This window comes from Protopterus annectens, chromosome 1.part1 (assembly GCF_019279795.1).
Source record: "Protopterus annectens isolate FY-2018-M chromosome 1.part1, PAN1.0, whole genome shotgun sequence".
Taxonomy (NCBI): Eukaryota; Metazoa; Chordata; order Ceratodontiformes; family Protopteridae; genus Protopterus; species Protopterus annectens.
This window is the reverse complement of record NC_056726.1, coordinates 245386981-245409089: the sequence shown is the minus strand read 5'-3', so window position 1 is coordinate 245409089 and position 22109 is coordinate 245386981. Positions and strand designations below refer to the sequence as shown.

General features: G+C 42.6%; 1 protein-coding gene and 1 long non-coding RNA gene across 2 annotated transcripts in view; one reads left to right on the top strand and one right to left on the bottom strand.

Annotated features, from left to right (window-relative positions):
- The window catches only part of LOC122804482, a 43704-nt gene extending 37116 nt beyond the window's left edge, over positions 1 to 6588 (bottom strand). Inside the window, exon 1 of the long non-coding RNA XR_006365223.1 lies at positions 6238 to 6588. This is a non-coding gene — a long non-coding RNA (uncharacterized LOC122804482). The remainder of the gene's footprint in view (positions 1 to 6237) is intronic.
- The window catches only part of CEP85L (centrosomal protein 85 like), a 1265215-nt gene that overhangs the window by 357407 nt on the left and 885699 nt on the right, over positions 1 to 22109 (top strand). The gene's annotated exons all lie outside the window — the stretch shown is intronic.

Sequence of the window (22109 nt, the reverse complement as noted above, 5' to 3'; positions counted from 1 at the left end):
ACATGTAGAAGCCGCACTCTCCAAAGCTAAGAATACAGCATCTATGGGACCAGATGACATTCCAGGCTGTGTACTACATGAACTGGCACTTCACCTAAGTGTAATGTTTAATCATAGCCTCACCTCAGGCCTCGTGCCCACTGAGTGGCGCACAGCTACAGTTATCCCACTCCACAAGGGGGGATCCACCTTGGATCCCGGGAACTACCGGTCCCATCAATCTGACGACCCTGATCTGCAAGGGCATGGAACGCATTGTCATGGAACTTGTAAACAAAGACATTGGCAACCTTCAAACACTGGACCCCACCCAGTTTGGGTTTGTGAAAGGCCGATCTTGTCTCCTGAACCCGATTGACTTCTTCGAATCAGTTTCCAGAGTGTGGACGAGGGTAAGGTGGTCCAAACAGCCTATCTGGACCTCGCCAAGGCCTTCGACACCATCCCCCACTCTGGAATCATAGATAAACTTACTAAGCTGGGCATAAATCCCTACATCACTCGACGGGTTGACAACTGGCTTACTGACAGAGCCCAGACTGTAAAAGTAGCCGACTCCAAATCCAGCTCCAGACAAGTGACAAGTGGAGTACCTCGGGGTTCAGTCCTGGGACCACTCTTGTTTCGCATCTACTTCTGTGAAGTACAGGCCCAACACTAAGGGACTCTGGCTAACAAAGTTCGCAGATGACTGCAAACTGGGAGCCATTATTGAATCCCCAAATGATGTGGATATTCTACAAAAGGGCCTTACAGAAACAGATGCCTGGTGCCAGACCCATGGGCTCAAGCTTAATGCCAAGAAATGTATAGTTATCCCCTTTGGAAAAAAACATGTACCCATGAATTACCACATAGGTGACAATACACTAAACATCAAAAGTGTGATGAGAGACTTAGGGACACAGGTGGACAGTGGTCTCACTTTCGATAACCACATCACCACGACAGTCAGGAAATCCTTCTATCTGGCACACCTCATACTAAGGGATTTTCATCCAGAAAAAAGGAGGTCATTGTCCCACTCTACTCTTCCCTCATTAGACCCATTATAGAGTATAATGCCCCGTTTGGTATGTACCTCAGAAGACATCTGCAACAGCTGGAAAGGCCACAGAAATACCTCACTAAAAGAATCACAAGCCTAAAGCAGATGCAATATGCTGACCATCTAAAAAAACTCCAGCTATACTCTGTGGCATATCGTCTACTCAGAGGTGATCTCTGCTTAACATACAAGGCCATGTCAAACCCTGAGCTATTGGACATGCTCCACTTAAAGAAATCCCAATCCCTCAGAGCCACACACTCCAGGGATCTAAACCTTGTCATCACAATGAACAAAATATGCTGGAGGGATAGGTTCCTCACCCAGAGACTCCCCATACTCTGGAATAGACTGCCCATACATGTCAAGCAGAGCGCCTCCTTGGCCCTCTTCAAAAGGAACCTTGATGATTGGATGGGAGATAGGAAATTCACCCCGGGGATCATGTCAGTCTCCCTGCTAGACAGGGGTCCAGAGAAGTAAATATCGTAGATAGAAATTATCCAGGGAATTGTTATGGCTAGGCTTGTATAGGCCCTAGGGCCGATAGCCTAGTACCAACCTATGAACCTATATTCTTCACTGCTGAAGTCTAAGTAATATGGCTCTGTTTTATATTTCTTAGAGTTTGAACTGTAAATCCCAAAGAGAAAACAAATGAAAATAAAGGTGAATATTGACATTTTCTCCTTTACAGTTGTTTTTTCAGGGCAAAGCCCCCTGCACCCCCCCCCCCCAATGTGGAGTGGAGCTGGCTGTCCCTCCCCACATTTATGCTACTCACATATACTTATTAGTACTTCAGTACTGTTGTTATCTCAGACTTAAAAGTTCTCATTTTTTTCACATCCTCTTCCTGTTTCAGACCTCTCACCAACATGTCTCTGAAATACAAATGCTTATCAACTAACACCTATGGCACAGCTTCCATTTCCAAATACATTTTATTGGAGAAGATTTCAGCATTCACTGTGGCTTGAAGTTTCTTACTCAGCAAGACATCTGCATCATTTCAGCTTCTAGAATCTTTTTTCCTCCTCTTCTAAGGCTGTCATTGCACTGCCTTTAAATGCTGTCCATCCTATAGCCCCATTGGTTATAAACAGCTGCAGAGGAATCCCTTCACTTTAGAAACCCAGTCATGACCCATGCATCCTATTGCAACTGATTTACTGTACAAGGACTCTGGTGTAAAAAGTGAGTTAGCAAAGAGGGGTTGATCTTTTAGGAGCGATTCAAATTTTATGCTTCCTGTTACAGAAAGGACAAATGACATAGTTTTTTCCAGGTTTCACTGGCTTTTCCTCCCTGTACTGACAGGCAAACGTGTTCAAATCAGGACAGGTTATATATTTTCGCTATGTTTTATGTCAGCAGTCAGGGAGGTGTAAGATCCAGGAACCTTTTCCTTGTTGGAGGTGCAGCTCTGAAAATGGACCTTGTAGGATATTCTGCATTTTGCATCGAGTGCCTCAAGACAGTCTAAAGTAGGGGCACTTGGCCCAGGAATCTTTATTGATCCTGTCCACCCATCCTCAGGGCTGGTTAGCCACAGGCAGAAGTCACTCAGCTACTTTAAGGCTTTACCATTCTCCAAAACTCCGCTCCTATCTTCCATAGTGCACCACTGCTACTCGTTTTCTTTCTAGACCTAATTTGCCATATTCAAGACAGCATTTTCCTGACAGGATGGTTTGTTATTCCTTCATTTGGCAGCTTATACAAAAGTGTGTATTTTTCCCTTTCTGTGGTCAGGAGGCTTTGTAAGGCCTTAGTTGACATCAAACTTCACAGGGATCGTTTCCATGTTTGAATAACAGTCCTAATGGACTGTAAACCTTCATGAATCATTGCCACAGCTAAGTTGTTATTTTTATGTGGAAAACAATCTGTTTAGTTAGTTGTCACTATTTATCTCATGCATGTTTGTGTTGACAAGGAATACTTTTCCTTTCTAAAAAGTCGACACTTTTCCTTTCAAAGGTGGTGAGTTGCTCCTTAATCAGTCCATTATTATTATTTTTTTTTTCTTGTTCTTTTCTTTCTTTCTTTAAAATTGGCCCTTCCTATAAGGAGACTAGAATTAATTCTCTGGCTGTTGACTGCATTTATTTTTTTTTATTAGGACTTTTACTGAGGGAAAAAGTAAGTGTATTGGAAATGAATATTCTCATTTACAGCAGTGATCCATTAAGCCATGTTGACAACAATATACTGTGCAAGTGGATTGTGCTGTGCCTGACCTCATTGTACCAGGAAACTACTGTCTCTACTACTGCAGTCAGATCATGGCATGTTCCTTGCATATTTTAAAGCAGCCACTTGGAGTGTGGTTCACACCTCCATGAGACTCTCTTTGTGGCTCTCCAGACAGTGACTGCCACCAGGTTTGTAGTGAAATCCTTTGGAATATGTTCCCTAATTAAGCTCTCACCTATGTTCGGGTGCAGGTTTCAACTTGCACATAAACATTATTTAGCTTGAGGGTATGCTTCAACATACTGCAAGTAATACTTGTATGATAGTTTCGTTTAAACAATATGAGTGCAGTAGCAGCACCTCTGCCCTTATCACCTAACCCCCTACTTTCTTAAATATCCTATCTTCTTTTTACATTAAAATTTCCTCCTGCAGGCAGAATGTGTGTGTGCACATGTATGTATGTACCCTGGCTGGTGTGTGGTGTGTTCAGATTTGGTTTGCAGTCTTCATTTTTGCCTACTGCAACTTAGCAGCTAGACACATTAGTTAAATGCACATTCTCTGTGTTTTATGTTATGTTACTATATTATTTCCATTGTATTTACTGTGCATGTATCTGCTGTATGCTGGTACCTGTGCTGGGCCTAAAAGTCGATCAATGTTGATTACATAAATAAATACGTAAATGCCGTATTTGTAGGTATATGCTTAGAGTGTCCTTATCCTGCTGTAAGGTGTTTTCCTATCACTCATATTTGCGTCCGGTTAAAAGGGCCTTTTGGTTACCAGTACTTCAGGATTATTTCATGCATGCAAGAGTTTGTGCTCTTTGTTCATGCAGCCTTCTGGATGAAAATGTGACTTAAACTGCTATTGGGTGGCAGGTACCTTTCTATATGCACAGTATTCTGCAGCCTAATATGGTGACAAGGCTACTTTATTATTGAAAAAGCTGAGTCACACAAACATGGGAAACTGAAAATGCAACTTTGACTACCCTTGTGGATCTTGCTGTAAAGTAAAGTTTTTATTTTAAGATTTTAACGGAGTTTTTTTTAGATTGTAATGAGTTGTGACAGTTTCAACAGTGGAATAATTAAAAGGCGTGGGGCACTGATATTAGCCTAGATCAAACGTTTGTTTTGAGCATACTGCTGTTTTAAGGCGGTTGTGCAGTTTACTTTCAATTTCCGTTCTGTATTAACTTTGGTGTAACAGAAAGCCTGTTGCAGTTATGAGGGTGTTCTGCCCGGATTATGCACTGAATTTATCACTAATCCATGGCTAAAGTATGTCTACTGTGGGTATTTGTAGAATTAGATATTTGAAAACAATGCACATTTTTCCTGGCACTGTACTCTGGGTGCTCATCACTTTCCTAGTATATTTCTGGATTGATTTAACCTGAGTAATTCTTTATCTCCTACTTCTCTAAGGGAGGGAGGGGTTGTGTCTGTTTGATAACCCCAAAATGGTGAATTTTTTTTTTTGAATATTTCAAAGCGTCAGCCATGCTGTCACTTTTGTTCCATTTTTATCTCACTTTATCTGTCATTCCCCAGATTCACTCTGTTATAACTGCACAAGTCTTTATCTTTTTATGTTTAGGCTATAAAAATGCTGCATTGTAAGCTGGTGACCCCTCTTTTTTATTAGGGCTATTTGTGCCCTTTACAAAGGGCAGCTGTACTGCTGTGTTACTTTACCCTTTTTAAGAGTAAAAGACTGCATTCTTATAGTAAGATACTTTTCCCTGTAAGTACTGCAGAAAGCTACAGCACTTGCAAGTACACTATCTTAAGTACAGAAATATTAATCACCAAAGTGTGACGCACTTGGCTGTGATTCTAAAGAAAAATATTTATTTCATGTGACACATTTTGTAGAAATCATATTTTAGGAATAAAAGTTCACCTTTGCCTTTTTAAACAGTACCTATGGATAGGAGTTGGTACTAACTGAAACCGGAAACTTTGAAATGGTATAATGGTAGACTTAATTCTAGTTCTGCATTTAACACTGACTTCTAAGTTATTCAACTTTGCCCTCTGCTGTGATTCTAACATGGAATTTAACAGATTTGTACTGATCCCAAAGTTCTTTGTGCTGTTTTGCCAGATTCCAGGTGAATGCAAGCTAATTCTAAGCAAAGAAAATGTTTTAAAAAGTTATGTCTTCAGTAAAATGTAGATTTTTATTTCCTTTTTTAATGTTTTAAGGTGGTCTGCATGCTCTGTAGCCTGAATCAAAAGCAAAAGGTGACAGTACTGAAGCTGCTTACATACCGGTACTATATCTGAATTTAGTTTTAATATTGTTAAGTTACTCAATGTACTCTACTATAGTGACAAGGTCACAGTTTATTGATCAGGATGATAATGTTCATATTTGCATTTGCCAGCAGGAGCTGGAGTTTGTGTGGTCTCATTTTTTCTACTAGGGCACAATGACTCTTAAAATGTATTTTTTTTAATCTAGTAAGATTCATAAGACACGTTTCCCATTCTTCAGTGTCTAATAGCTTGTCTGATGAAGAAAATTAATCATAGTTAACAGAATAGGTTAGTGGAGGTTGTGGGAATAGAACTCTGGTCACTAGGATGTACTTTTAGTTAACTTCGCTGTGCAATACTGCCTGATTCCACAGCAGTTTGTAAATGGCAGATAAATACAACTATTTTGCCAAGAATCTTGTTAGTAAACTGATTTCTTTGAGATGTAAAGAAAAGGATGATGAATATGCAGTTTTGTAGCATTTTCATTCTGGCTTTCCAGTTTCAGCATCCTACCATATAATTAAGCCATTTTAGTTAGAACTCCCGAGTAGTTTTGTGCACTGTTCCAACGTGTTTTAATTTTCTAGCTGACAGCTGAGATTACCTGGCATGCCTAAAATGCAAGGATTTCTCCAGAACAACTTAAGGATGTTTTTCCTATTTGTGGTTCAGAAGACTACTAAACTTTAGTGCTAGTGTGCTAGCACTTACCTGTCCAGTGTGTAGTGTATGGTTCCACTTTCCAGTTTCAGAAGCAACTTCAGGCTCTGCTTAGTAATCTTGGGAATGCTCGCCTGCCAGTAGGTTCATAATTTACCTGTAAACACTCGCATCATCTTCCTTTGCAGCAATCCACTTAGGTCCATTTGTGCAACTATTCTGCTCCCGTTTTGTGCTGACAAGCACTTGGCGTCTTTCTGACTGGCATATGTCAGCTAAGGAAGAGAGATTTCAGTACTGTTACCAGGTTGTTGCAGCATCATCCAGCAAATGTTTTAATTTGCAGTCTTCACGATGTGCACTGTTAAACCACATGCGTGCTTTTCATGTGGAGGTGGTACTTGTGTGGAGCGATGCTGCTGAATCAAGCTAAGCATTTGTAAAGCCTGAAAGGTGATTGACATGGTGTTTTGCTGGATTAACATAAGAGCTTTAGACTGTGCTTAGATGACAGGTGAAGGGGATATGGCTCATAACAGAGGGACATGGTCTGAGTACAAGGTAGCCAGTAACATGCTACATAAGTAAATGCATATTATTTTTTACGGATACCTGATTGGGTTTGAAATTTATTTTCCTTCCTGGGTCACATAGACACCTTTCCATGTTATGGGAGTTAACTGTCAGACAGCCAGGTACTTAAGCAATGTGTGTTATACTGGTGTTCTGTTATTGAATGAAAAATAAAATCCTTGAAAGGATAAATATTAACACCACTGAGCCTGAAATTCTCCCATAACTAACGAACATCTTTTCTGGATGATAACATATGCAAGTTGTTGAACACTTTCTGATTCCTTCTGTAGGTAAATCACTGATGTTTGTAATTTCATCCATTTTTATAACCAGAAATGAGTGTTAGTCATACTGGAGCTGTCACTTGGCTGACTTAATGTTCTCTGTCATTTCTCACTGTGCTTTTCCTGGACTTGACAGGTGCTTCCCAACACAGTGTCTAGACATGTGAGATTTGGTAGGAAGCAAACACATTGTTGCTATTGAACAACTGTTTGAGGGTATAATTACTTGGGGACTCTGCAGTAAGAGCATAACAAAAAGTTCAAAGAAAGCATCGGCTATAATTATGTCACAGTTAACGGAGAGTAACAGTTGTGCTCTAAAACTGAGAGAAAAATAACCTCTTTCAAACATAAGTACCAGGATTTGTATACAAGAACTAATCTGTAACAAGATTGTTATGCATGGTTCTTATGTATGAGCCTTCCTGTTAGTGAAGCTTTTGCTGCCACAAATCCTACAGTTTCATGTCTGCAGTCACCATGAAACCGAACAGGAAACCATCTGACAGCTTTGAAAACTGCAACTTACCTTGCAGTTATGGGCAAGCTGTAGCCATAAGTGAAGTAACTCTCATCTTTCTGATTTTAGCTTAGTTTTTTTGCTTCATCCCTCTAAATGTTTTGAATTTTGAGACAGCAGTGATGATTACAGTAAGTCATTCATTACTGGTCATTACAGTTAAAAACAACTTCTTCAAAATGTATACACTAAGATGACTTTGGTTATGTCATTTTACCAGTGTTTGGAAAGTGCTACTTCATCTGTGGCTCTTGTTCCTGATGAGCTTTGGATTTGTCATGGGTTCTTGAGGTAACGTTGAGAGCCACCAAAAGCTTTAAAAGTTACTAGACACTTAATAATGCCAAGCTGTTTAACTGCTACTCATATTAATCATATAAAGGAATGATTGTCTTTCTCATCGCAACCTGTTATGTGTTCATAAAATTCATTTATTGAATACCTTTCCTGAATGCATAACTGCTTGGTTGTGATTGTAGGTAGTCCCAATCGTTTTGTATCAGGATTATGAGTATTCAGAAGCAGTTATAGATTTCTGCATGGCTCATGCTTCTTTGCTGTAAGAATTCTGGGCAAAGACAGAAATAACTAACGAGGGGGGCAAAGGTTCAAAATCAGGGATAATATTCTCTAATTCACTTAGAAAGTTAACAGAACAGCACAGTCTGAAGTAGTTGACTTCATTCATTCTGCACATATGGGTATACGGATCCGATTCGGATCCGAGCCGGCAAAACTTTTCAAGCATCAGCTCCAAGCTCCTCCCTTACCTATATTACATCACTTCCTCCTATCTAGCCCCAGATCTTGTTTGCCGCTCTAAGAGTCAGCATTGTGGTCTCTGAGCTCTAAGCAAGGTGGTAAGGTTTTTTGGTCTTTTTGTGATAATTGAGTGTGAATACCTTTCCCTTTTTTCCTCCCTTCACATTTAGTTGTCGTGTTAGTTGTAAAAAAAAAAAAAAAAAAAAAAAAGTTAGTTATAAGTGGGTTTTTTTTTTGTGATTTTGGTTTCCCGCCTAGGCCCAATCCCTGTTTAAGTGTGTGTGTGAGTGGGCCGTTAGGGCTTTTACTGTCTCTACTATGGCTGAACAGCCTAAGGTTCTTTTTAAGAAGTGCACAGAGTGTGGTCATACGCTCTCACCAGCCGATGGCCACACTCTGTGTGTTCTATGTTTACGGGTCGCCCATCTGTCGGCATCCTGCGACATTTGTTCAGGCTTTAACCCTAGGGCATTGAAGGATCGTCGGGCTAAGCGTGTGGCTAAGGGTCCTTCTGCCCTGGAGTCTGCCTCGATTTCCTCCCCAGCTAGTGATGCTGTGCAGACAGGGACTCAACCTCCCACCAGGCCTGCTTCATCGTAGTTGTCCCAGAGAGGTAGGGACAGAAGGGAGAAGAAGCGCCACAAAGAGAGGGACAGGCCCAGAAAAAGATCACCGGACAGGGAGTCTTTTTCCAGCCCCTCTTCAAAGGCACCCAGGTCTCGTTCTCCTCGGCTCCGCTCTCCCTGTTTCTCGCCGGAGCCGACGGAGCCATTGGAGCCAAGGCACTCCCCTCAGATCCGGCCCAGACCCGAGTCGGTCGCTTCCTCCAGGTCAACTCTGAGTGCCTCCGACTTTGGCATGGACAGGCTGATGAGGAGGTTCATCCAAAACCAGATTCAGATGAGGGTCTTACCAGGGCCCTCTCCCATTGGAGAGGGTCCTTCTTCAGCTATGTTCCACCCTATTGCTCCTTCCCCGATCCGACCTGATGCTTCGGGGCTCTCGGGTCCGAGACTTTTCGGAGCTGTTGGGTGGGCGCTGATGGTTCTCGTTTCCTCGACACCGGCCGTCACCTTAAGTTCCTTGGATCCGATCTTGGATACAGGGGACTCTCTGAGCCGTGGTCGGGGAGTCGGACCCGAGGGTCGAGATCTCGCTCTTTCGGATCCCATCCTTGGTGCCCGGACTACCCCGCCATCGGCTCCGATCCCTGCTTCAGTGCCGGGGAGAGCCTCATCCTTACGTTCTACGGAGGTGTGCTCTCCATCAACATTCGGGGCAGTGGAAAGGGTTCTCTCCCAGGGGTTGAGACCACAGCTCACCTACTTGGATCCTACCCAGACCCCTCTGATTTTGGATTCTGCTCCCATTACCCTGTCTCAGGGACAGCCCGTGCCAAAGCAACCCCAGGTTGTTCCCCTCAGGGAACCCCCGGAGGCTTACGAATCCTCTCCAGAGAGTCCCACTGGAGAGGAACCTCGTAAGTGTAAGAGAAGGCACCTGGACTCCCCCAAGTCCATTACCACTGATACGGACTTGGATGAAGGAGAGGGTTCCCCCAGATCACCTACCAAGGACGTCTCGTTCTGAGACATTACGGAGATCCTCCACCAAAGAGGAGGTTGGTCAGCCCCCAAACCCTCTGCGGATGAGTCTGTATTCCTGGAGGCCTTTGGCGTGGGCCCATCTACTTCCTGGGTCTCCCCTCCAGCAGACCCTTTGGTGGACCTCATCACCACTAGGGCATGGAAGGATCCTGACACCGTAGAGCCTATACCCAAAAGGCCAGACAAAATTCTTTCCCCACCTTCAGACAGGCAGGCATGGTCCAAGGGAGCCCCGGTAGACGCTTTGGTGGTTGCAGCTGCCACAAAGAAGGAACTGGCACACGAGAGTTCCTCGGTTCATCCACCAAAGAGTCTAGGTCGATGGATCATTTCGGGAAGCGCATGTACTCGTCAGCGACATTTTGTATTCGTGCGCTGAATTACTTGGCACATGTTATCCGACTGCAGCGAGACCTTATATCGGAACTAACTGAGTCACCCCCGGAGTCTCTGTTGCAACAGGACAAGCAGTCTTTCACTGAGAAGATGACTACACTGAAATCAGTGACTAATACCTCTATGCGTCTCCTCTCTCATGCTACGGAGGGAGCTGCTAGAGCTGCTGGTACAGGCGTTGCCTTGAGGCATCACGTCTGGATCAGGCTGTGTCAATTTGCGGACCCCTTTAAGGCATCTTTCATCAACGCCCCTTTCGATGGAGCATCCCTCTTTGGGAAGACTGTACGTGACACACTAACTCAGAGTGAGAAGGACGGAAAGACTTTGTCAGCCGTCGGAATCCACTTCACTAACCCCCAGAGGTCCTATTCCAGGAACCAAAAGGGGCAAAGGAAGGTGTGGTTCCGGAAATCACAGTCCTTTCGTGACACTCGGGTGTATTTGTCCCCAAGAGGCAGAGGGGGACAAGACCGACACCATCCCAGAGACACTGGGGGTCCCAGAAACTTCGGGTCTAGGGAACCTTTTTCCGACAGACCTGCACAGCAACCCTGAGGGGTTGCCCGGCTGCTCTACTCTGGAGGCAGTCGGGGAAAGATTTTCCTTACAAACAGTGGCATGGGAGTCCATTACTGCAGACCGCTGGGTGTTGAACATCATATCCACAGGATAGTCTGTCCCCTTCATTTCATGTCCCATAACTCCAGCATGCCTTCCAGATGTTCCACCCGCTCACAGGGAGGCTGCAGCTTTAGAGGTTTTGAAGCTGCTACAAAAATGAGCCATCGAGCCAGTCCCCCCAGATCAATCCGGATCAGGCATCTACTCCAGGTTCTTTTTAGTGCCAAAGACGACGGGGGACCTCAGGCCCATTCTGGACCTGTCTATCCTCAACCTGTCGGTAGAGAAACAAAAATTCCGGATGGTCACTCTACAGTCCATTCTACTGTTTCTGAGAGAATGCGACTGGATGTGCTCGTTAGACCTCCAGGACGCTTACTATCACATCAAGGTCCACAGGAGCTCCAGGAGGTTTCTATGCTTCCGGCTAGGGGCCTGTCACTTTCAATTCAGAGCCCTACCCTTTGGTCTCACCACAGCCCCCAGGGTGTTCACCAAGGTTATGGCGGTCGTAGCGGCTCACTTGAGACTTCAGGGCATTCAGGTATTCAGGGCATTCAGGTATTCCCCTACCTAGACGACTGGCTCTTCGCTGTATCCACCAAACGTCTCTTGTGTCAGGCCCTGCACTACTACTTCGGTCTGGCTCACAAGTTAGGCATCATGATCAATATCAACAAGTCCCACCTGGCTCCGGTTCAGATCATAGACTTCATCGGGGCACGGTTGGATTCGATTCAGTCAAAAATTTTTCTCACCCCGGAAAGGATAGAAAATCTCAGACTCCATGTATCGGCGATCTTGGATCACTCGGTAGTCACAGCAGCCGATGTTCTCAGGGCCTTGGGTTCGATGGCAGCCGCAGTCTCTATCCTCCCTCTTGCACGTCTTCACATGAGAGTCCTTCAGTGGAATCTAGCAGTTCAATGGTCCTGGCTAGACCTTCCGATGAATTTCCACATCCAAATCAATCGGACATGCAGAACGTCATGACATGCAGAACGTCACTCCAGTGGTGGCTTCAGTCAGCCGACATTTTCACGGGGCGCAGCTTTTTAGCCCCTCCGGCTCAAGCCACGGTGACCACGGACGCTTCCCAGCTCGGGTGGGGGGGGGGCACTTCCTGGGAAGAACGGTCCAAGGCACGTGGTCTCCTCCAGAGACCAAGCTACACATCAATGTCCTGGAGATGAGGGAAGTGCTTTTAGCGTTGAGAGCCTTCCACCCTGTCCTACCTCCGGGGATGGTAGCCATTCAATCAGACAACATGTCTGCAGTCTGGTATATAAACAAACAGGGAGGGACCCGATCCTACCCCCTTTGTCGCGAGGCCATGAGGGTTTGGGAGTGGGCCATATCCACCAGCTGGTTTCTCATAGCAACGCATATCCCGGGACGCTCCCAACATTCTAGCGGACAGTCTCAGCAGGGCAATCCTTCTGCCTTACGAGTGGTCTCTGAAACAATCAGTGGCGGAGAAGATCTTCCGTGTTTGAGGTCAACTTTGCTGCGATCTCTTCGCATCTCCTTCCAACGTGAAGTGCAGCAACTTCTTTGCTCTGATTACCCTCCGGGGGATGTCCCCAGGGACGCTCTGGTCCATGCTTGGCCTCCCGGGCTACTGTATGCATATCCCCCGTTACCTCTTATTCCGAAGTTCCTTCAGAGAGCTTGCCGGCTGCAGTGCAAAGTCATTCTCATAGCTCCCTTCTGGCCACGTCAAGTGTGGTTTCCCTTCCTATGGTCTCACCTGTTGGCTCCTCCATGGACTCTAGATCCATGCCCGGATCTGATTTCTCACCCGTCGGGTTTGCCCCTGCCCAACCTGGACAGTCTCAAGCTGACGGCGTGGCTGCTCCAGTTCCCATGATCATCAGGACTCCCGGACTTTCGTCCCCTGTTAAGAATATTCTGGTAGCTCCTCTTAAAGCCTCCACTTGGAAACTTTACAATAGCAAGTGGAGAAGTTTTTGCTTTTGGGCCTCTCAACGCAATCTGTACCCATTTACAGCCCCCATCCCGGTCATACTGGATTTTCTGGCCGATCTTTTTCGACCAGGCGCAAGTGCTTCCACCATCAAGGTTCAGCTGGCTGCCATCTCTAATTTTCATGTGGGTGAAAATAAGGTTGCTCTGGCTTCTGCGAAATTGTGTAAAGCTTTCCTGAAGGGCACTTTTTTATTGCAACCTCCAGTTAAAGAAACAGTGCCCCCCTGGGATCTGACTTTAGTCTTTCAGGCTTTGACCTCTCTCCCTTTCGAGCCAGCCGGATAAGTTCAGATGAAGTTTTTGTCGTGGAAGACCGCCTTCTTGGTCACCATCACTTCAGCCAAGAGAGTTTCAGAGTTGCAGGCCTAATCCTCCTTGCCCCCCTATTTGGTTTTCCACAAGGATAGGGTTTCACTGTGTACGAATCCTTCCTTTCTTCCCAAAGTGTCCTCAGCAGCCAATATTAATCAGTCTATAAATTTGCCAGTCTTCTTCCCAAATTTCCAAAATAGAGGTGAACGGTAACCTTCATTTATTGGATGTCCATAGACAGCTTTGTTTTTACCTCCATAGGACTAAACCCTTCTGGAAGTCAGATCAATTGTTTGTCTCTTTTTCTAAACCATTTTTGGGCAAAGCAGTTTCAAAAGTGTCCTTGGCAAGGTGGATCACTCTTTGTATTGCACAGGTTTATAAGGACAAAGGTTTATCTCCTCCTGGTGTATTGAAGGCTCATTCCACTAGAGCAATGGCCACTTCTGCAACCTTCTGGTCAAGAGTTCCATTAGACGATATCTGTGCGGCAGCGACTTGGGCCAATTCGCACACATTCATCTCTCATTATAAATTGGATCTTATTTCTAGAGGGAGAACATCCTTTGGCTCTGCGGTGCTCAGAATTTTCCTTCCATAGGGGCCTCCCAGGAATACTAGTAGCTGGGGACTCTGTCCCATATGTGCAGAATTAATGAAGTCAACTACTTCAGATAAAGAAGTTATGTTCTTACCATAACGTTCCATCTGAGTAGTAGACTTCATTCTTCTGCACCTTCCCTCCCTCCATCCCCCTCACTCTTCAGGTTTTTCGTGTTTAGGATTGTGGTTATGTTGCCATTTAGTGTCAGCAAACTCGATCTGGGGCTAGATAGGAGGAAGTGATGTAATATAGGTAAGGAAGGAGCTTGGAGCTCGGAGCTGATGCTTGAAAATTTTGCCGGCTTGGATCCGTATACCCATATGTGCAGAAGAATGAAGTCTACTAATCAGATGGAACGTTATGGTAAGAATATAACTTCTTTTTTTGCATCAACAAGAATTTTCTGAAAAATAACTATGCACACCAATGTTTAGCATGATTAACGGACTGTAATCCTCAGTAATTTACCCAAAAATCAAACATTTTGGGAGGGACAAGGCAAAAATATGAGGTAAAATATGTAATATTTGAGAGGTGTCATTGCATGTGCAGAATGCTGGATTAAACAGGTAAAGTGCGCTTGACAGTCTTTAATGCACTGTCCACACAACATGCTCTATTAGAGAGAGAACGTACAAGCTGTTCAGACTTTGGGCATTGGAATCCTGTTACTTTGCAGATGTCTGCTTGAAGTGACATGTCGTTCATGGTACTGGACATTCATGCCATCACTCAGCGGTAGTTTAGTGGTGCGCATACCTGTTTATGCTATCTCCATATGAACTGTTTTCTGATAATGTATACATATAAACTGAATGTGCAGCGCATCATTTGGAACTTTTTTCCCATGTATGCTTACTGCGACATACCAAGCTCGCCAGCTCTTACGTTTCCAGTCCTTATTACCGACCTTTGTTGTTGTGAGTATAATGTTCATATGTCCAGTGTTTAATGCACTTTATAAGTGTAAAAGATTGTCTTTGTGTACCACCTCACTCTCTCCTTACTCCAGCAGAGTTGCTGACAAGAGCAGGTACAAAATGTTACCTGCTTTTTTGTTGCACTGTGTCCTTCCCATCTGTCTCAGTTCTTTGAAAGCACACGTTTCTGTAGAGTCCTTAATAGACTTCGTATGTCTGAACACTGTGAGACATTGAATGAATCATTTTTCTTTTTTTTTTTGTTTTAATCTATGATGGATTTCATCTATTCTCATTCATTCTCAAACCACTGATCATGTGTAAATTTTGTGCATCTTTCATCCTGATTCATGGCAGTGAATGGCGATTATTCTAACGTGTGCGCATGTATGTCTGTCGCTATATTTTTTTCATGAAGATCGCTATTGCAGTCATAACATATAGGATATCTGGCATTTGGCCATACTTCTGAAACTGAGCCCTTGACTGGATGTACCCCATCTTCCCTAGGACATCCATATGTTCTTAGTATAAACGTGGCATAGACCCACTCCGTTTTTAGTTCTTTGTTGCCACAATCCATATTGGTTTACTACAGCATGGTCAAACATGATACTTTTTGAAAACAACAGTATTGTGACGAGTATATCAGAACCCAGCAAGACCACTAGGACGAAAAAGTAGAATACAGAATTTCCCTACCCGTGCGGACCCAGGATCAATTGCTAACATGGGTCCTGCAGGGGTACATGTGTGGAATTTTGACTGTGTGGTGTTTGGCATTGCTGACTTCTGATATGCTCATTGCAGTGGTGCTTTTCTCAAAATTCAGATTTGACCACGCCATAGTAAACCATTCACAATCTTATTCAACACATTGCTTAGTCAGTGTCAGTTTCAGCATACAGGCTTTTCAGGCTAGAGAGAGAAGTAACCCATCAGAGACCTATTTTTTTTTTTTTTTTTTATATTTTCTTGTGTAAGCATCGGTTGTGTAGTAAGTAGGTTTCTGACTGGCTTACAAAATATACTGTGTGGAATATTGTGTGTTTATCACAGAGAAATTGGCTAGGTGTGCTTGCAGTAGGCAGATTTGATTATTTTAATTCTTAGTGAACCTGTTGCGTAGGCACTGACCACAACATGCTCATTTGTCCCATTTGTGCCAGCTTTAGTTGGATAACCATTAGGGGAAGGGAGTGACTTGAGACCCTTACTATGGTTTGACAACTTTTACGTTTGTCATCTGTTACATCAAACCTATGTAGAGTGTCGTACGCAGTGCTGTATTCTGTTGCACTGCCTGGCTGAAAATGGACTATGAAACTGCCAGTCTTTCTGTTTTATGAAGGGGAAAAAAACAGCATTATGTCTGTAGATTTGCATCAACACACTCCAATTGGATCTCCTCTCCCTTCACCCACTTGTAAGGGACTTCATTGAATGCACAAGTTATCTATTTTAAAAGGAGTATAGGCGTCTTTGTAGGTTTTTTGAAAGAATGGACTTTTGGGTGATTTTCAGTTTTAAATCTTGGATACTGTTTAATCATATTTTTTTTCTTTTTTAATGAAACAATAACACAGGAAATGAATGTCAAAGGCATCTTATTTAAAATAAGTGCTTTAATCTTTATTTAGTAAAATATTTCAGAGTTTTTGTTTTTTTACTCAAAAGATTACAGGAAATAGGCAGTGGAGAAAGTTTTTTGTTTGGCATTGTTATACTGTCAGTAAATTTCTTTTATCAGTTTTAGTAGTGTAGTGAGTGGTTATGTGAAGATTTGTTTATTTTATAGTTCAGTTTTCTAACTTTGTTTAATCTGAGATTTTGCCAGTAAAGTTAAATTTCCAGTCACCTGTTTGCAGTCAGTGTATTATGTTTCTTTTCATTTTTCTTATTCGCTTTAAATTTCACTGATAGGCGACTTAGGTGGGCAGTGTTGTTTTGGGGGGTTGTGTACATATGTTATGTGTTTACAGTGTGTGAAGCTACTTTTTATGTAAAGTGAGCTTGAGATGCACATCAGTTGTCTTCAATTTATTTACTGTAATTTTGGTATAGATTTGGGTTTAGGGGTTATTTCAGTGGTCTAAAGTATTTTGGCAGTTTTGCGGTGAATTTTAGCGTCAAGTTTTAGTGAGTAGAGTAAATGAGGCAGGTTTAAGAGAATGTTAGAAGTGGTGATGCACCAAGGATTGTAATAAGCTTGATATGCAAAAGACAGTAATAAGAGCTGCACGCTCTAGGGATATAAACCTCAACACAACAATGAATAGAACATGCTGGAGGGATAGATTCCATTCGCAGAGACTTCCCTTACTATGGAACAGGGTCCCGATCTATATAAGACAGAGCCCCTCACTATCACTTTTCAAGAGGAACCTTGATGAGTGGATGGGTAACAGAAAGTTCACACCGAGGATCACACCAACAGCACTACTAGATAGGGGCCAAGGGTACTAGCTGCTAGTACAAGGGTCTAGGGAACTACTAAAGGGGCGGTGAATACCGCACAACTTGGCTGGGCTAATATATGCCTTCGGGCAGATAGCCCAGTACCAACCTATCAACCTATGAACCTAAGAATGTGATGAGGAAGGAAAGCTGAAAATAAATAGCATTTACTTAAGCAGTTGAGCAGATAAATATTTAAATAGTACCCCATTACTTAGGATCAAAGTTAGTGTTTCCCACGCACACTCACTCTATGGAAGTGGTGTATGGCACCATTAACTCTTCAGTAAGAAGTACTTAAGTCATGTAGAGATAATTGCCCCAACACCAGGACCTTTTACATAATCTGAATCACTGGCAGCCAGTGTAGACCATGCAGAACACAAGTAATATATTGGTAATGTGAAGTACCTGTCAGTAACCTAGCAGCTGAGATCTGTACTAAATGTAATCTGTCAGTCTCAGTGTTGGGAAGTCCGAGGTAAAGGACATGGCAGTAATCTAGCCACAAAGAGACATAAGGGATGAAATACTACTGATAAAGACACGAACCAAAAAACAAACTAAATAAATAAATAAAGGGCAGGAGACACCCAGGTAAAAACGAACTTCAAAAATTTATTAAGTAAGCGCTTTCGGAAAACGGTTAATACCTTTCCTTCTTCAGACAACTTTAAAAAAACACATTACGTCCTATTTAAAGGAATTCAAAAGGTAAATTAATTGAATAATTGGCAAAATCTGCCATCCTTCATTAGATAATTTGTGAAACCATGACACCACAAAACATAATAAACATTGCGTTTAAAATAAACTACAATAAGCTCATGTTGGGGGACAACCATCTTTAAAAAGGTATAATTGTTATTGAAATCAAAAATAACATAATAATAAAAACTACCATTAGTTGATATCTTAAACAAAACTACATGCATCAAATACATCGAATTAGGAATGCTTCCAAGCTAAAATATGTGTAAATATATAGAAAACCAAATAAAATCTAAAAGGACTTTCAATTCTCAAAGGATAAACACCTATCTCTTTAAAGCTATAAGCTTAAAGCTATAAGTTTAAGTAAACACTTAATAGAAACTGTCTCATTGAGACCTGGGGGAATATATGAGGCCATCCTAATCTGCCATTTTAATTCCTCCAATTCCAGATCTAGTTGCCAAGGGCCACCTCTTTCATCCACCCTAACCTGATGTAACACAGAAAATTAAAAAAAATGTGCCAACAGTAATGGGCCTAAGATTGAACCCTGTCTGTCTTGCTGATTGTCGGGAAGATTTGAAAATGGCCTGAAATGTATGATGTAAACCAGTCTCACTCCTTCTTGTGAGGAAAAATCTGCTTTGAATAACTTAGTTATTTCTGTTGCACAAGTCACTAGTCATTGTTTGCGGTGTGTGTATGACTCTGTTGATAATTCTTCTAGGGCTGTGGTTACTGATACTGTTTGAGGAGGATCGCCTGGCTGCATTCTCAGAATCTCCCAGATGATTGAAAAAGAGATTTCAAATTCTCCTTTGGATAGAGGTTTAATTTTTATCTCCTCTGCTGCAGAGGTTATCAAAAAGGGTTTACTATTGAAACCTTGAAACTGCATAGGTCGACCGGTCACATAGTCGACCCAAAATCCTGAATCCCGAGCAGTGAAATTGTGGCTAGGTCGAAATTTAATACATTGACACCTGTAGTTTGATGTATTCAACATAGCAGGTGGTGACGTCAGCCTCCCATGCTATGCAGCTTACCGTACCTTGACATTCATAGTCAATGGTACGTGTATTTTATTATTTTGCAGGGGCAAGCCCCCCTGCGTCTACCACACCCCATGCAAATTATATATACCAACTATGAGATCGCACTGCAGTGAGGAAATGGGTTAATTCACTGTTCCTCACTAAACCGTGATCTCCACTCAAAATTCCGAACACAAATACGCGAGCTGTACTACCCATTCGATGTGGTGTAGTTGATGTATTTGGGTTCGCAAAACTGCCCATTGGAAAACTGCATTTCGACATTGTCACTCTTGATCGAATGCAGTTTGCAGTGGTGACTTTAACCATCAAAAAGTGTGAAGAAATGGGTAAGTTGATTCAGTGAATCTCAAGATTTTTCATCCCTCCTTTTCCAAATGTTGTAAGGGATTCTCTATCCTTTCTTCCAGATTTGGCAAGAAATTAAATAAACTGTCTGAACAAAATGAGGGCAAACAGATGCTTCCCCAGAAAGTCTGATTCTTCACTTTTCTCTTCCCCTCATATGGGTTCTGAAATTCATTCCTCAAGGTTACAGATGGCAGTGGGAGGAATTCCCTCCTTTCCAGAGGGTAATTCTTCACCCACCACACCAGACTATTTGCTTTTAGTGCCAATGAAAGTCAATGCTTGCAGATTAGTTCTGGATCTTTCTTTCCTAAGTCTGTTTGTGACAGAGAAAATGCTATCACTTGCCTCTTCTTTCTCATTTAAGTTTCCTGGTAACACTAAATTTAAAAGATGCTCATCACATCCCTGTTCATCCAGAATTCAGAGGTTTCTTAAGGTTTTGTATAACTATCACATTATCAGTTATCTGTTGTACTCTTTGGAATGTCCACTTCACCAATAGTTTTTATAAAGTGTGTAGTTAAAGTTCATTACAGACTACAGGGCATCCACACTTATCTGTATGTAGACTACTAACTTATCTTTGCTGAGTCTTTTTCAAAGTGTCAGGAATATCTCACTTGGGTGAGAGATCTCTTACACAAGTTGGGATTCCAAGCGAAAAATTAAGTGTCTTTTTTTGACTCCTTCACACAGGTTTGTGTTTTTTTTTTTTTTGGGGGGGGGGGCTTTTCTTCCACAAGGAAGAAATAGATCTACATCTAGATATAGTTCTATTTTTTTCACTCAGACTTTGGTTACTGTGAGGGACTACCTCAGGAATTTGGGTATCATGACATCTATCCTTCTCGTGATACCCCTGGCAAGACTCCACCTGAGAAAGATAAAATGGTATTGGAAGTCACTTTTGTCCCAACACAAACATCCATTGTCTTTTCAAATCCCTGTGCTGGAGTTTGTCAAAGGAGAAATCACTTTGTAGAGACGGCAAATATCCCTAAATACAGGTCTACACTTCTCCCTCCCAGCTCCAAAGTCACCACAGGTTCCTCGGACTTTGCTAAGGGAGCAGTTTTAGGGGGATAAAAGTGCAAACTGTGTGGGACACCAACGACATATGCAAGCACACAAACATAAAAGAGATTCTTGCCCTGATCAAGGCACCCAACTCTTTGAATCATGTTTGGTCCCTGGAACCTCTTCAATTTTTTATAGACAGCACCACAGTCATGTAGGACATTATCAAGCAAGGGAAAACCAGGTTGTACCTCTTTGTAGACTGGCAATGTTTAGCTTTGGATATAGCTTCATAGCACAGTCTCACTATACAGGCATCCTACATTCTGTCAGAGCAAAACTGTGTGGCGGGCAAAGAGCAGACCCTCAAGAACACAAACTCGGTCGAGGAGGTCTTCCAAGATTTGATCGGTCTGTAGGGAGTTCCTCAAGTAGACCTATTCATCTCCTCTCTGAACAGTCAGCTAGTAGTTTCTGCTACAGGACTCCAGGCAAGAAGGTCTGGAAGACAGATGCCTTTTCCTTTTCTTAGACAGGAATTTTCTGTATGCTTTCCACCGATATTCAGAGTACTTTTGAAGATGCAGAAGGAATCTGTCAGTATCATTGTGGTGACTCTGTTCTGGTCCAGGCAATAGTGGTTCTCCCTTCTTTTGGAAGTGGCCAGGGGTAATTACCACATGCTTCCTCACAGGACGGATCTACTCACACAAGATCAGTAGTGTTTGACACAACCCGACTCCGGTCAACTTCACCTGACTGCCCAGATGATAGGGTCTTAACTACTTTTAGGCACCTGTTTTACTGAGGATATGTAGGTAGGTACTAATGGAGGCAAGAAAGCTTGCTACTAGAAGGTCATAAATTAATAAATGGAAAAGGTTTTCTAGTTTGTGCCAACAACATAACTAGCCCCCATTCAGGACTACTGTTTCTCTGTTTCAAAATGTTTGTGTGAGTTACTGTCTTATGGCCTTTCTTACTTCTCCATAAAGGTTTATTTATCGGCTATCCCAGCATGTTTACCCGTGGATCCTCCTCTTTCAATGCATTCTCATGTTAAAATATTTTTTGAAAGGGGTTTTGCAAAGAAGCCTCCAAGAAAAACGGTGGCTTCTCCTTGGGATCTTAATTTTGTGTTAGAAAAGCTAATACTTGCTCCATTTGAACCATCTAATCTGGTTGACTTGAGGTTCTTAACATGGAAAATAGTTTCACTGATTGCCCTGACATGTGCAAGAAGGGTATCCTAAGTTGCAAGCTGTTATAGTGAGTCAACCTTATTTTCCCCCAGACAGGGTTTATTTTAGAACTAATTCATCCATCCGTCATTCCACAACCCCTATTCCTGTTTTTGCAAGAGTTTAGGGTGTCTCTTCAAAACAGTGACAGTTTTATAAATTTAATAAAAACATTTAGAAAAAAAACAGTGACCGTCATCTACAGCCAAGGTTTGCACCGCCAGGTGACTAGCCCTACAGCGGCACTTAATCATTTTATGTCTAAAGTGGGTATCCAAGTTTACTTTAAGCCAAACTATTCATCTCCCCGTTTTCTTTGCTGAACGTAAAAATGAAGGAGAAAGGATATTTCATACGTTGGATGTCCACAGTTAACTCGGGTACTGTATTGACAGGACTAAATCTTTCAGATCTTCGGATGAATTGTTCATTTCTTGTGAAGGAAAGAAGAAACAACCTGTGTCAAAATAGACTATTTCCAAATTGTTGTCTAA